The sequence below is a fragment of the Gavialis gangeticus genome, unplaced genomic scaffold, assembly GCF_001723915.1.
Source record: "Gavialis gangeticus isolate Ggan-Ray unplaced genomic scaffold, GavGan_comp1, whole genome shotgun sequence".
NCBI classification, from domain to species: Eukaryota; Metazoa; Chordata; order Crocodylia; family Gavialidae; genus Gavialis; species Gavialis gangeticus.
Genome location: NW_017729017.1, coordinates 8,640,387 through 8,654,648, shown reverse-complemented (window position 1 = coordinate 8,654,648; position 14,262 = coordinate 8,640,387). Strand labels below are relative to the sequence as shown.

Here is a 14,262-nt window from a genome sequence, read left to right as displayed (position 1 = left end):
TGGAGCTACCTTGCAGGACTCAGTTTCAATGGGGCTGGGTTCCTCCAGACACCAACTCAGTCAAACACACACACAGATTAATGTGACACACCTGACCCAGCTGGGTTGATCAGCATGGACAGGCTGACACCCTCATATGCCAGGAATCAGTTCATTAAGGTAACAACAAAATGCAGTCAGACACAAGTACACAGGTAAACAGAATACCTCTGAATCCAGCTGGGTGTCCAGTTGACACCCTCATGGGCCAGCATTCAGTTCATTAGGGCACGTCTGAGCCAAACTGGGTCAATCAGCCTGTACAAGCTGATCCCCTTATGTGTCTCAAACTCAGCACGTCCCAGTCTTTTGCCCTAACTGTCCTAGTAGTAACCCCCTTGATGAACAGACTCCACTGTGGTTTTGGGCACTACAGGGATCTTTGGCATAGGTAAAAGAAGCGTTGCTGCAGAGCAAATGGAGAGGTCATGGGGAAGAAAGGGTAGGTGAAGTTCATAAGAAAAGCATAGCAACCAGCTTGACCATAAAAATTATTTGTTGCCAGGTATATGAACTTATGATCATGCGAGTAATAATAGCCATACAAGAGAGAGACAATTAAACAATTAAAATATTACATAGGTTCAATTAGGGTTTTGGGGAAGTCTAGCTTGAGTTTGATTAGCAAAAGTCAGGTTTAGAAAGCTGTGCCTGGAGTAAGAAAATAAAAGTCAGGTTCATTGGAGTCAGAGAGAGAGATATGGGATCTCACCACTCAGTGAAGTTTGAACGAGTTGAGGTTCCCAGGTGCTGTTGGAGCTGGCAGATGGGCAGAGTCCTCAGCATGATCAGTGGAAAGATTCCAGGCAGAAAAGGAGTGGAACTGGTGTAGCTTTGGATCCAAGCACCAGGACAGAAACTTGAGCTTGGGTAGGGGTTTTTGTAGGGAACTAACAATGGCTCAAGGGAGAACACTAGGTTTGTTTAGGGGTAAACAATGGTTCATATGCTGGATAATAGGAACTGATCACTGCTGGCCATAGGTGGCATTACTCTGAGGGAGCTCACGGTACAGACAGGAAGATTCAGTGTTTTGGATACTAATAGAGGAGTCATTACTAGAATTGTTCGGATAAATGCTGAGCTGGGTGTGTGTAGATGTGGGTTGATTAGCATTTGGAGCAAAGATTCCCCATCATGCAATGCTCCCCTGCTTTTTTGAACTCAGAATTCAGTGCAGTCCTTGCCTTGGAATCTCTGTTCTCCATCCTGAATGCTAATATAGGTGCATTCCTGTCCCATCTCCCATTTAAATGAGTTGTCATCTGGTTCCATCTCGGATGCAAATGAGCCCAGGGGAGTAGCCTTCACTCTTGTCACCCTTGTCTGGAGGGCTTTAGTTGTGTCTCACACTGCATCTTTTTTGTCTTCTGTAAGTCCTTCCTCTAATCAGTTCTTGTTCAGGCGGAGGTGGGGAGGGGGAGAGTTCTTTGTGAGTGAGACAGGCTGTGTCCTGCGCCAGGGTTCCCCAAGAACACAGAGCTGAGAGGTAACACAAAACAAAACACTGTCCCTTCAAAACGGTGAAACGGAAGTCAAAAGGAAACAGTGCTGTTTCGCACAGCCTTAGTGTGCACCACTGCAAGCCGGCATGTTCTGGAATCTACTTATACAGTGTAAATGCTCCTGACACAATGCTGCAATAACATAGTGTACAGAGGGTGAGACAGAGATCACAAATCATACTGCAGTTTGGTGACTGGGGAAGAGATGGTCTCCTCCCAAATGAAAAACTGCAGGAGAGGAGTTTGTAGTTGAAATTCTCTGCAATAAATTGGTCTGGGAAACTGACCCAAGTCCTCTCACTTGAGGAAGGCAGGGTTTGGATCTTCAGAAAAGCTATGTAGGTCCAAGGCCACTTGTATCAAGACCTTGATCTCCACCCCTATTTTCTTCCCCAGCTGCATCTCTTTTTGGCCCCCAAAGCAAGAACTACAGAGGGAATTTTTCACAAAAAAATACATTAACCTCCTTTGACATGTGAGCTTCATGGTATTAATGTATTTGGCAGATCTACAAGACATATTAGTATAGTTGGGGGTGGGGGGAGATGGGGAATGCCCACCCAAAATTTCTGTTAGCCTGGAAAAGGAGGATGGGGCACTATGATTTCAATGTCTTGTCCAATAAGAATAAAGGTACTATGGCACTGTAATCACATTCTAATTAATACAACTCAGAAGTCTTAAGGCTGAGCTTTTCATTGTTGTCTTACATTTGTATAAACCATGGTATCACATTCCTCTCTAAAGAGATGGTCCAAAGAAATCAGAAGAGCCCAAGTTTATTAGCTGTTGTGGCTACAACTCAAGTAGATGAAGTTTACATGTATGTATTCCAAGCAATGACCTATGTGGAAGACTGTGTATGCATACACATAAAGTCCCTTTAAGCTGCACCAGGCAATTATTTGAAAATTTAAATAACTAACATAAATTTACACAATACACACAAAACCTGGAAACTATGATTGCCTTTAAGTACATTCCTGGAGGTATGAATAAGGAATAATTCAATTTCCCCTACTCTGTCCAGTTCTGGCAATCATGATACCTAGACAAGTGAAGTCCTTTTCAGCACACAGGAGGGGAGGTCAGACATGGAGAATGAACCATGCAAAGATCTAAGATGAAGGACAAACGAACCCTGGATTTTAGCCTCTTACTCTAGTCCTATACCAGACTTCCTCTACCATCGGCATATATCAGGAATGTCTCCAGTGAAGTCAAAGGAGCCAACTCACGCCAGGCTGTATTTTGTTTTCTTTCTCCAAACAAAAACAAAACAAAACCCAGAAATCTCTTTTTATGCACAACAGTAAACACCTTCTCCTCCCATTTTCATGCTTTTTCACCTCTTAAATCACTGCACAGATAAAAAGCAAATGAATAACTGCAGCGATAGAAAGCAAAAGAAGGTTAATAACTCACATTAATATATATAACCCACATACAAAAATGGGATTTTACTCATCAAATTGTTTACAACTTTTTAAAGAAGAAAAGCTGCCATTGCCTCATACAGTTATTCCTCCCCCATGTCTCTCTCCCTTTTGGAAGCACATTTAATTTAAATACTGTTTTTTCCTTCTTGCAAAACTTAATGGCTCTATTAGCTACTTGGCATAGAAAGTACATGTCTGAGTGACTAACAAAGATATAAACAAAAATGGGATATTTACTGACATATCTTGCCCTTTGCATGTTAAAAGGTGCTGCACAAGATCAAGTACATTTCTGCTTTACAGATTACCTCACTTTCCCAACTCAATCATTTATTGCTACTCATACGAATATAATGCAGATGTCAAAGGACACACATATTTCCTCTGTGGGTCTCACTAAAGAAGGCTAAAGTGGCATAAGATGCCAGTGATATGCTTTGGAACAACATAGGCCTCAAAGGCTCTGGGCTAGCACTTTTACCACCAACTCATCCTACTTTTTCTGCAAGTAAACCCTGTTGTAGGCTTCATCTTTAGATGTGTGAAGTATACAAAATTCCCATGGATTTCATTTTTGAATCTGAAGGGGTTCTTGTACACATGATGGCATTACCATGTACACATGACAAAAATGTTACTTTGTGTAGCTTAATGGCATCACGCTGTACACGTGCAGGAGTTTGGAGGGTGGGGAAAGGGCAAATATCATTCCTATCTTTAAACAAGGGAAGAAGAAGGATACAGGGAATTACAGATGGGTCAGTCCCTGGAAAAATCATGGAGCAGGTCCTCAAGGAATCTATTTCTAAGCATTTGGAGGACAAGAAGGTGATTAAGAACAGTCAGCATGGGCAAGTCATGCCTGACCAACCTGATTTCATTCTACAATAAGATGACTGGCACTGTGAATGCAGGAGCAACAGTGGACAAGCGGACTGGCCAAATTCGCCAATGACACCAAACTCTGGGGCAAAGCATCCATGCCAGAAGACAGGCGGGTGATCCAGGCTGACCTGGACAGGCTCAGCAAATGGGCGGAGAAGAACCTGATGGTGTTTAACACTGAAAAATGCCAGGTTCTCCACCTTGGGAAATAAAACCAGCAGCATCCTTATAGTCTCGGCAGTGCTACGCTGGCTAGCACTACAGAAGAAAGAGACTTGGGGGTCATCATTGACCACAAGATGAACATGAGCCTGCAATGCGATGCTGCGGCTGCTAAAGTGACAAAAACGCTGGCTTGCATCCATAGATGCTTCTCAAGCAAATCCCGGGACATCATTCTCCTCTTGTACTAGGCCTTGGTGAGGCCGCAGCTGGAGTACTGTGTCCAGTTTTGGGCTCCACAATTCAAAAAGGATGTGGAGAAGCTTGAGAGAGTCCAGAGAAGAGCCACGCGCATGATCAGAGGTCAGGAAAACAGACCTTATGACGACAGGCTGAGAGCCATGGGGCTCTTTAGCCTGGAAAAGCGCAGGCTCAGGGGTGATCTGATGGCCACCTATAAGTTTATCAGGGGTGACCACCAGGATCTGGGGGAATGTTTGTTCACCAGAGCGCCCCAAGGGATGACGAGGTCGAAAGGTCATAAACTACTGCGAGACCGTTTCAGGCTGGACATAAGGAAGAATTTCTTTACTGTCCAAGCTCCCAAGGTCTGGAACAGCCTGCCATCAGAGGTGGTTCAAGCACCTACATTGAACACCGTCCAGAGTAAATTGGATGTTTATCTTGCTGGGATCCTATGACCCCAGCTGACTTCCTGCCCTTTGGGCGGGAGGCTGGACTCAAAGATCTTCTGAGGTCCCTTCCAGCCCTAATGTCTATGAAATCTATGAAATGTATGACATGATATACCTTGAGTTTATCAAGATTTTTTATATGGTCTCCCACAGCATTCTTGCTAGCAAGCTAAAGAAGGTGATACTTCCCCTCTATGTGGCGTTGGTCAGGCTGCAGCTGGAGTACTGCGTCCAGTTTTGGGTACTGCACTTCAGGAGGGATGTGGATGGCCTAGAGGGGGTTCAGAGGAGAGCCACTCATTTGGTTAAAGGCCTACAGAAAAACCCTATGTAGACTAATTGGGAGAACTGAACCTCTTCAACCTCCACAAGAGGATGCTGATAGGTGATCTCGTGGCTGCCTACAAACTCATCAGTGGGGACCAGCAAGAAATAGGGGATACAATATTTACCAGGGTGCTTGTTGGGGCAACTAGAAATATTGGCCACAAACTGAAATAGAGCGAATTCAGATTGGGCATCAGGAGAAAATTCTTTACAGTGAGGGTTGCCAAAATATGGAATATACTTCCAAAGGAGGTGGTGCTGTCCCCTTCCTTGGAGATATTGAAAAGGAGACTGGACAGACACCTGGCTGGGGTCTTCTGACCCCAGCACTCATTCCTGCCCAGGGCAGGGGGTTGGACTCAATTACCTAATAGTTCCCTTCTGACCCTAACATCTATGAACCTATGAAGTATGGGTTGGTTGGATGAATAGACTGTAAGGTAAATAGAAAACTGTCTGGATCATCAGGCTCAAAGGGTAGTAGTCAATGGCTCAATGTCTAGTTGGCAGCTGGTGTCAAGTGTAGTGCCCCGGGGGTCAGTCCCGGGGCCGGTTTTACTCAATATCTTCATCAATGACCTGGAAGATGGGATGGAGTGCACTCAGCAAGTTTGTGTATTATACCAAGCTGGGGGGAGTAGTGAATATGCTAGTGGGTAGGATTCAGAGACCTCAACGAATTGGAGGATTGAGTCAAAAGAAATCTCATGAGGTTCAGTAAGGACAAATGCAAAGTTCTGCACTTGAGACGGAACAATCCCATACAGTTGTATAGGCTGGGGACTGACTGGCTAAGCAGAAAAGGACCTGGGGGTTTCAGTGAACAATAAGCTCAGTATGAGCCAATGATGTGCCCTTGTTGTGAAGAAGGCTAACGGCATACTGGGCTGCATTAGTAGGAGCATTTCCAGCAAACTGAAGGAAGTGATTATTCTCCTCTATATTCAGCACTCCATTCTCCTCTGTTCAGTACTGTGTCCAGTTTTAGGCCCCCCACTACAGAAAGGATGTGGAAAAATTGGAGAGTCCAATGGAGGGCACTGAAATGGTCATGGGGCTGGAGCACATGACTTCTGTTCTGAGAAGAGGCTGAGGAAACTGGGCTTATTTAGTCTGCAAAAGAGAAGACTGAGGGCAGATTTGACAGCCATCTTTAATTACCTGAAGGTTAGTTTCAAAGAGGATGGAGCTAGACTGTTCTCAGTGGTGACAGACAATAGAACAAGGAGCAATGGGCTCAAGTTGCAGCAAGGAAAGTTTAGGTTAAATATTAGAAAGAACTTTCTCAGTTAGGAGGGTGATAAAACACTGGAACAGATTACCCAGAGAGGTGGTGAAATCTCCATCCTTGGAGGTTTTTAAGACCCAGCTAGACAAAGGCTTGTGTGGAATTATCTAGTTAGGGATGGTCCTGCTTTGAGCAAGGGGTTGGACTAGATGACCTCCTGAGGTCCTTTCCAGCCCTAATTTTCTATGATTCTATGGTACTTGAACCCCAGACCAGTGACAGATGCCTGGCCTTCTGAACTCACTGTGTCCATCAAATGGTTTGTATTAGAATATCTTTGTTGATTCAAGGACTTGATTAGAAGTCAAGTGTTGCATTTAAAGCCTTGCTTAAATATTGGTATTGCTTATATGTTCAATAAATTAGGATTTCAGATCAGAATATTCTGACTGATCATTTCATTTCCATTCACCCCACCCCTTAACTAAAGTTTGGAACAATACCTGCAACCGTTTTTTGAGCTACAGGGCCAGTATCATAAAAGATCCATATTCCAGAGAGAAAGACACTTCAGAGGCACATTGAGCAGATGTGGGGTCAAGTCTCAGACAATGTGACCTCTGCAATAGCAGAAGCCAGCCACTAGCATAGCCAGTTCTGACAAGTTCACCAGCTGTTGTTTTCAGCCTGTCAACATTTCTAGTTGCTGAAATTACTTCAGAAGAGCCAAAGGAGCCTACTGCTGTTCCAATGAAAAGTCTGTTACCCCTGAAGTATACTACATGAGATGGGTCACCATCTGGCTCAAATACTTACAGGACTGTTATCTAAGGTGGCGGGGAAGGGGGAGGTGTTGTGTATTGAGTCTCTGTTTGTATGTTCTGCACTGTATTGACAGAAGGAGCTGCCTGAACTGCATTATCTTGTGTTAGTTTGCTGGTTTACTTAGAGGTAAATTGTTGTTAGTCATTGTTAATAAAGACGATCTCTCTATTCTTCCCTGCGTAATCTGTCCAAGACAAGAACCCCACAGAGACACAAAACTCTCTATCTGTCCCTCCCCTCTGTTTCCCTTTCACTAGCTCCCTCCTCTCATGCTCCTCTCCCTCCAGCCCAGTCCAATAGTGCCAGGCATGTCAGGCTCCCTTGGTGCAGCTGCTGGATGGTCAGGAATCAAAGGTGGGGTAGATCCATGCCATTGCTTCCCTTCTGGATCCATCTCTGGGTATAACAGTACAGCGGGGTGTCAAGGATCCAGTCCACAGAGCAATTTCATCTGGCCTCCAGTACTACCCATGGATCTCAGTGACCCACAGGCAGCATGCAGGGTGTGCCAAATGGCTATGTGCATTGCATGCAGCACCTGCTCCAACTCACATACCAGAGCGGTGAAGCAGCTGCCCCATGCAGCACAACTCCAGAGTAGCCGCATGTGGCACAGCCTAGCAGTGGCAGCAGCAGCAGCAGCAGTTGCAGCTCTGGGGCCATGCAGACAGCCTGGTGGTGCCTGAAGCTCCAGGGCCATGCAGTGTAGCCCTAGAGCAGTCATAGCAGGACTGGGCCACATGAGACATCCACTCTGTGTCCAGTCCACCCCTGCCTATGGACTGGTCCTGCAAATGTCATTCATCCCTGTGGGCTGGATGAGTTCTACACCCCTACTGTATAGGACCAGCATATGGGAAATCCCAAACAAAGCCACAAGCTGGCTGTCAGAGGACAGGGGTCTGGCACCGAGGGGTCAAGGATTCAGCAAGGCAGTCTGGAGCACAAAGGGTCCAGGCTAGAGTGAGAAACAGGGCATCAGCAGGCAGAAGACAAGAACCATGAGAAGGCAACCAAGAAAGTCAGGAAAGCACAAGCAAGACCTAGGAAACAGGAAACTAGGAACAAACAAGCAGGACTTGGACTAGGCAACAAGGAATCAAATAAAGGAATCAGGAAACTAAGAACAGGAAGTCAGGGGCCCAAGCCTAGCCAGAGAAGCATCTGTCTAGGTAAGCAGCATCCTGGGCACTGACAGGCCTCCTGCTTATAAAATCAGACAGCCACACCCGGGCAGGTTTGCATTTTAGTGACTATGGGTGAGATCGTACATCAGACTTAGCAAGTGCTAACTGTAAGGAATATTAGTCTCTGTTAAGTTTAACTTCTTCTAGTCATCACAGAGATCCTGCTTTTCTCTGTTTAAACATCCCAAAATCTCTGATTTAAAAAAATTCAAAATTATCTAAAAACCCCTAAATCTATATTTTTCTGCAATTAAAATGAAACACCACTCTATATATTAACTGATATATAGGTATCAGTTAAACACAATGTTTTATTGATATATTTACAATATTAAAGCAATTTGAAAGCCTACCAGTGCCTCATTATAATAAAATAAATTCTAAATACCTATATATTTGGCATTTGATTTTATTTTTTTATCATGGAAATTCTGCCCCTTTCACTGACCAGGACACAGGCCCAGCTACAACCTGCTCCCTCACCCCTTCTCTATTCCTTCCTTCCCTGTCTCCCCTTTCCCCCTTTTCCCTCCCTCCCCAATCACCCCATCCCCACGTTGCCCAGCTGTTCTCAGTTGTTAGTCCAGAGCCACAGAATCTTGGAAGATAGCTAGCCTACCTGAAACCAGTGCCTCCTGGGATACTGGAGTACTGAAAATTGCTGGGTGGTTTTCAGGTAAACATACAGAAGTTAATTTAAAACAAGCTAACTAGCCCAGCTTGAAAATAATCTGAGCCCAAAGTGTATTCTTAAAACACCTAAAGGGCACTTAGCACTAGTTAATCAGCCTTAATGTGCAATCATTCATGTTTTAAGTGCTCTTAACATGGTCTAACTGTAATGTCTAGTCTCACTCTAAGAGATTCAAAGAGGCATGAGAACTTGTTACCTATGAAAGCTCATGCCTCTCTGAACTAGTTAGTCTCTAAGGGCCTTGTTACACCTTACACTGTAAGCTTCACAAATATCAATCAGCTCAATGTTGTTTGGTTTAGTGGAGTAGTCACATTTTAGGACTAAAAACCTTCTCTGTCTGTCGTTCACCTGCACAGTTGTGACTTGCCACTAGAGGCTTGATAAGCAGGGATAGAATTAAGAGCCGGGAGCAGGATAAACTCACTATTCCTGCTGACAAGACCAAGCCCTAAAGCACTGGGCAGCCATGGTGCCTCCTTCTGCCATCCAGACCAGTTTGCTGCTCCTGCCAAGCAGAGTGAGACCTTGAGTGCCCAATGGCCATGGCGCCTCCCACCACTGCCTGAACCAGCTCACTGCTCCTGCCAGGCAGAGTGGGCCCTGAAGCAGCTGCAGTGCCTCCTGCTCCCACTGGGACTGGCTCTGCCACACAGGACCAGCGAGCTTGTCTGGGCAGCTGCAGGAGGTACCACAGCTGCCCGGGTGCTCCACACTTGCATTGCTCACTGTTCCTGGTGGGAGCAGCAGGGAAAAGACACTGTGCCCAGCCCCACTGCACCCCAGCATCCTTGCTTGCCTTGACTCAGGAGGGGCCACTGCATCCTGGGATACTGAAAGACTTCAACCTGGGTGTAAAAGCTCTGGAGAGTGGCTATACCTTAATGGAACAGGAACATAATTATGTGGATTAGAGATAATCTTGCTCTGGAGTAAGGTAACTTTAACCCAATCACAAATGCTTTAAGACACTTAAAGGTGTTAATGTGCAGCCAGTCCAGGGGATAAGAGCTTCAGAAGCCACCTAAAACCACCATGTAACAAGGTCCCAAAGCTAAAAACAGATGATTGATTTACCCCAGGAAAAATAATTTTATCTTGAGGTCCTACAGAGGCACACTGTTATTATCGTACTTTAAGTACCTGTGAAGTATCCAAATTAATACTTTGCTCTGGGACAATCAAAGCTAAATCAAGGTAATTGCCATTCAAACCGTGTGTATAAGTGATTGTCCCGGGCTGTTTTGATGCAAGTCAAAACCTGGGACAATCAGCCCTGAATTAAACTGGTTGTCTGTTTTTAGCTTAAAATTCTACCCTGCCCTGCCTTCTAACATACTACACTGTAATCCACTTGTGCAAGTGCACTTTATTGTACCACGTGCTAAACAAACAAAGAGAAAGATTTAAAATATGTAGGAAGACATAGTCATTGCGCTGAAGAATTTATGGACAGCAATATAGAGTCATGATAACCATTTTCTCTCAGACAACAACAATCACTTCACATCACTGAAAGCTTGGTCCTCAATGGAGAGTTACATTTTTAACTTTTGTGCTATGGCTATCTCCAGTCTCATCTCCCCTTCCCCCCACCCCCACAACCACATCCTTAAAAAGACCACTTTTTAGTTAACTCAGGTTGGCTGACCTGTCAGGGAGTATTGTCCATAGCTCAAATTAATACAACTTGCCAGCTGCTGAGCCAGTCATGCTGTGCTGCTAATGCAATCACTATGTGCAAGTAGCTCAACCTCTCCTGTAGGAGTGTGCGAAGTGTACCCTATTCAATTCGTATTTGGGTATGGCCCAAATCAGAGACAGCAATTTGGTTAATTGATTCTGATCATTATCCCTGATTCGATTTGGCCTAATCCAAATCTGAAGATTCGATGCTGATTCAGAGAATCAGTGATTCAGACACAGACACAGCTTTAAATGTTTTTTCTACAAACCTCAAGGTACCAGGCATGGCATCTAAATGCTGCAATGCTGGGGTGTATGGAGCATCCCACAGGAGTGCAGGGAGGCCCTCCACATGCTCAACAACAAACTGAAGTACTTTCAGTCCACTTCCAGGTCCACTGGGGAGCATGCTGGGGGGTCCCCTGCGCCCCCCCTCACCTTGGTGATCAGCTGCAAGGGGACCCCAGGTATCCCCTCCAGACCAAGGAGGCACCAGTTGCCGAGCCAGTGGGGAGCAAGGGTGGGACCCTGGCATACTTCCTGGTAGACCTGGAAGTGGATCGGAAGTGCTTCTGGTCCACTTCTGGGTCTGCCGCTGAGCACGCTGGGGAGCCCCCCACACTTCTGTGGGATGCTCCATGTGCCCCACCATCATAGTGTTCATGAGCCCGAGGTATGTAGAAAAAACATTTAAAGCTGTGTCTATGTCCGAATCGCCAAATCTTTCTGAATCTCTCCAAATCAATTCAGAGGGTTGATTCAATTCGGAGAGATTCAAGGGTCCTCTGATTTGATTCAGATTCAGAGATTCAGCCACCAAATTGGCCCAAATTTCTGCCGAATTGAATCAGGGACCGAAGTTTCACAGAGCCCTACTGTGCAGCTAGGATGTTAGTACACTTTATCGGGTTTTTCTAGTTAAAGAAATTCCCTAGGTTTATTTCACTCCCACAATGTACAGAGACAAATGATGTTATATTTACATTACATAACATGTTTAAAACTTATAATGGGTTAATATGCTTTTACTAGTAAAAGATGCTAGGGGACACCTCATAACAAGTTTACCCTCTTGACCTCCAAGTACTAAGTTACAGTAGGGAGCAGCTTAGGAATGTATTTAGTGATTGGTTTATTTTTTCAGGTGGCTTTTGGTTACACTCCTCCCCACCCCCAAAATTTCTTCCATTCAACCAGCTATTCATTCATCAGCTCTCTCCTGATGCTCTCCCCAAGAAATCTACATGGTATCTACTCCCCCACACCCTCCCCATCAATGGGGTGACTCATGAGGTTTCCAACAGAGCCCCTAATTCAAAGACTAGAAGAAATTGTTGCCTGCTGGGTGAAGCCTGTTTGATGCTTATAGCTGTTAGAGTGACTGTATTTGGATCTTGAGGAGCACTGGATTTGCAGCTGAATACAAGGCTCTAGCCTGTGGCCCTATCAAAAGCTGCTAACCACAAGGCAGAATGATATATTAAAAGTAACATTGCAAGGCACTTCGGCAAGCATTTTCCTAACAATGTGGTAGTGCGTAGGACATATGAATCATTGTCTAAGGAGAACAGGATGCAGCCTACCAGCTATCATCAGGAGATAAAGCAGAAGTAAGACCTTGGAGATGAAGAAGTCAGCAAGAAACCATGAGTGACTGGGAGAAGCTGGGTTCACAGTCTTGAGCACGCGCTCATAGCAAAAAGGCATGTAAACAAATGAAATGCATAGGCAATTCCATGCTAATGAAGTAAACAGTAAAGAGAGGCAGAGCTTGAAATAGGAGGGAATATGGGCAGAACAAAAAAGGGACCAAGGTGGAGTAAATACTAATGAGTATGAACCAAAGGTAAAGAACTGATGTTCGATGCAGGTCCCTGGTTTGTTGGACCTTTGTCCGAAGCTGTCTCCATCTGAATAAAGATGTTGGCTAGCAAAGTGTGCTGATGTTAGCTCCTTGTTCGCTCCCTGAGCAACTGGATCCCTGAGCAATTGGATCGTCATCTCCCTAGTCGCTGGGCGCCACATGGAGTTGGGGTCTAACAGTAGCCATCACCTTGGCCATAGAAAGCTGGCGTGCATCCTAGGGTGACCTCAGAGCACAAAGGTGGGGTGCTTTTTTTGGGAAACACTGGCCACTAATCAGAACCTCGCATGAACACAATATTTTTGCCAATCAGCAAAGCATTTTTGGCTCAGTCACAGGCAATCTCTTATCAGTTACCCTATTTGCATGTCAATTCTGGTTTCCTGCTTCTCCAGTTACTATGATCCATTTTTGCCTAGGGTTTGTAGGAACACCTCATATTACAGAATTTGTTGGCTACAAATGTCCAACTCAGGATTCTTGAAATTCTGGTTTATTAGGCAGATTGAAACACTGTAATGAAGTCAAATCATAAACTTTGGGGCTGGTCCCCTCACACACACACACACATGCACACACACAGTAGGAAGCTACGAATGTTTGTGGGGATGGGGGACACCAGAGTTGGGTATACCTATCCCACAAGTGCTGGAGTCTGCCATCAATGGCCAGTTGAGGCTTCTTCCAGCGTGGTGTTATCCTCCAGAAGGGGGTCACCGGCTAGTCCTTCTGGCTAGACAGGTCGGGTGCTGGTCAAGTTGGAGATCAAGGGTCACTTTTCAGTGCTTTTTATCTGTCCTTGGCAGACTTCGGTGACTCCCCAGTTTTCAGGTTTGCCCAATCCAGGGGTTGTTGACCCTCATGGGTCTTCCCCCTCGGTGGCTACTGGATGGCATCTGTCAGCCCCAGGGGTCATCCACATGTACATGCAGGTTTGGGAGCCCGTTGATGAATTTTGATTAATTTACCGCTGTCACGAATAGGGCTCTGGTAGCGGTCGATATGGAGATATTCAGCCCAAAACGTTGGTCCCTGACGTTGATTAACTCAAACGGGGGCTTCTAGTGAAGTTTAGAGAATTCCTGGTTGCTACATTGTCTCCTATTGATTTCTTCTGTTGGTTGATCTGGGGTTTCCCTAGGTGTTAATTGCCGCTTGTTACTGAAGCCTGCTACCGTATTATGCATTCACTGATTCACTTGCCCTTTCAGGGGCCCGCCTGATACAGGGAAGCGGTGGTTTGATTCCCGCCCTTGTTAACATTGTTACAGTGTACAACTTACTTCTAAAACTAAAACACATTTAGTTAAAAGGTGAAGAGAGTATAAAATATAAACTACAAAAGTAATGCCATGGCACACAAATAGATAAAAATACCAAAATACAAGGGGAGATACAAAATACACACTTTAAAACACAATTCCTTATCTTATAGTGAAAGAAAGAGGAAGGAAGAAATGGTATAAGAGGAGAAACATATCCAAAGAGGGGAAAGCAAATGCAGGCAAGAGGAAAAGGGGGCTTTCTGCTACAAATTAACCCCCTTTTTTCTTTCTTTCTTTGTATTTTACACCTTTTACTTAAGAACCTTTGCCTTCACATTTTGGCTGCCTAGAGAGACCAACCGAACCAATTTTTTTTCAGTGCCTGCAGTTATTTCCCTGTGTTTGTCTTCCCCCCTGGTTTTTTGTTAAAACCCTTTCTTCTTCAGGTGCCTGCCTGACTC

The 14,262-nt window shown here is 45.0% G+C and overlaps 1 long non-coding RNA gene across 1 annotated transcript; it reads right to left on the bottom strand.

The window, feature by feature from the left end:
- Positions 1–8,794: 8,794 nt before the first annotated feature.
- LOC109294637 lies at positions 8,795–13,591 on the bottom strand. The gene is made up of 3 exons (XR_002096590.1): positions 12,981–13,591; positions 12,347–12,349; positions 8,795–8,806 (listed from the first exon to the last, which is right to left on the bottom strand). It is a non-coding gene; the product is annotated as an uncharacterized LOC109294637 (long non-coding RNA).
- Positions 13,592–14,262: the final 671 nt, after the last annotated feature.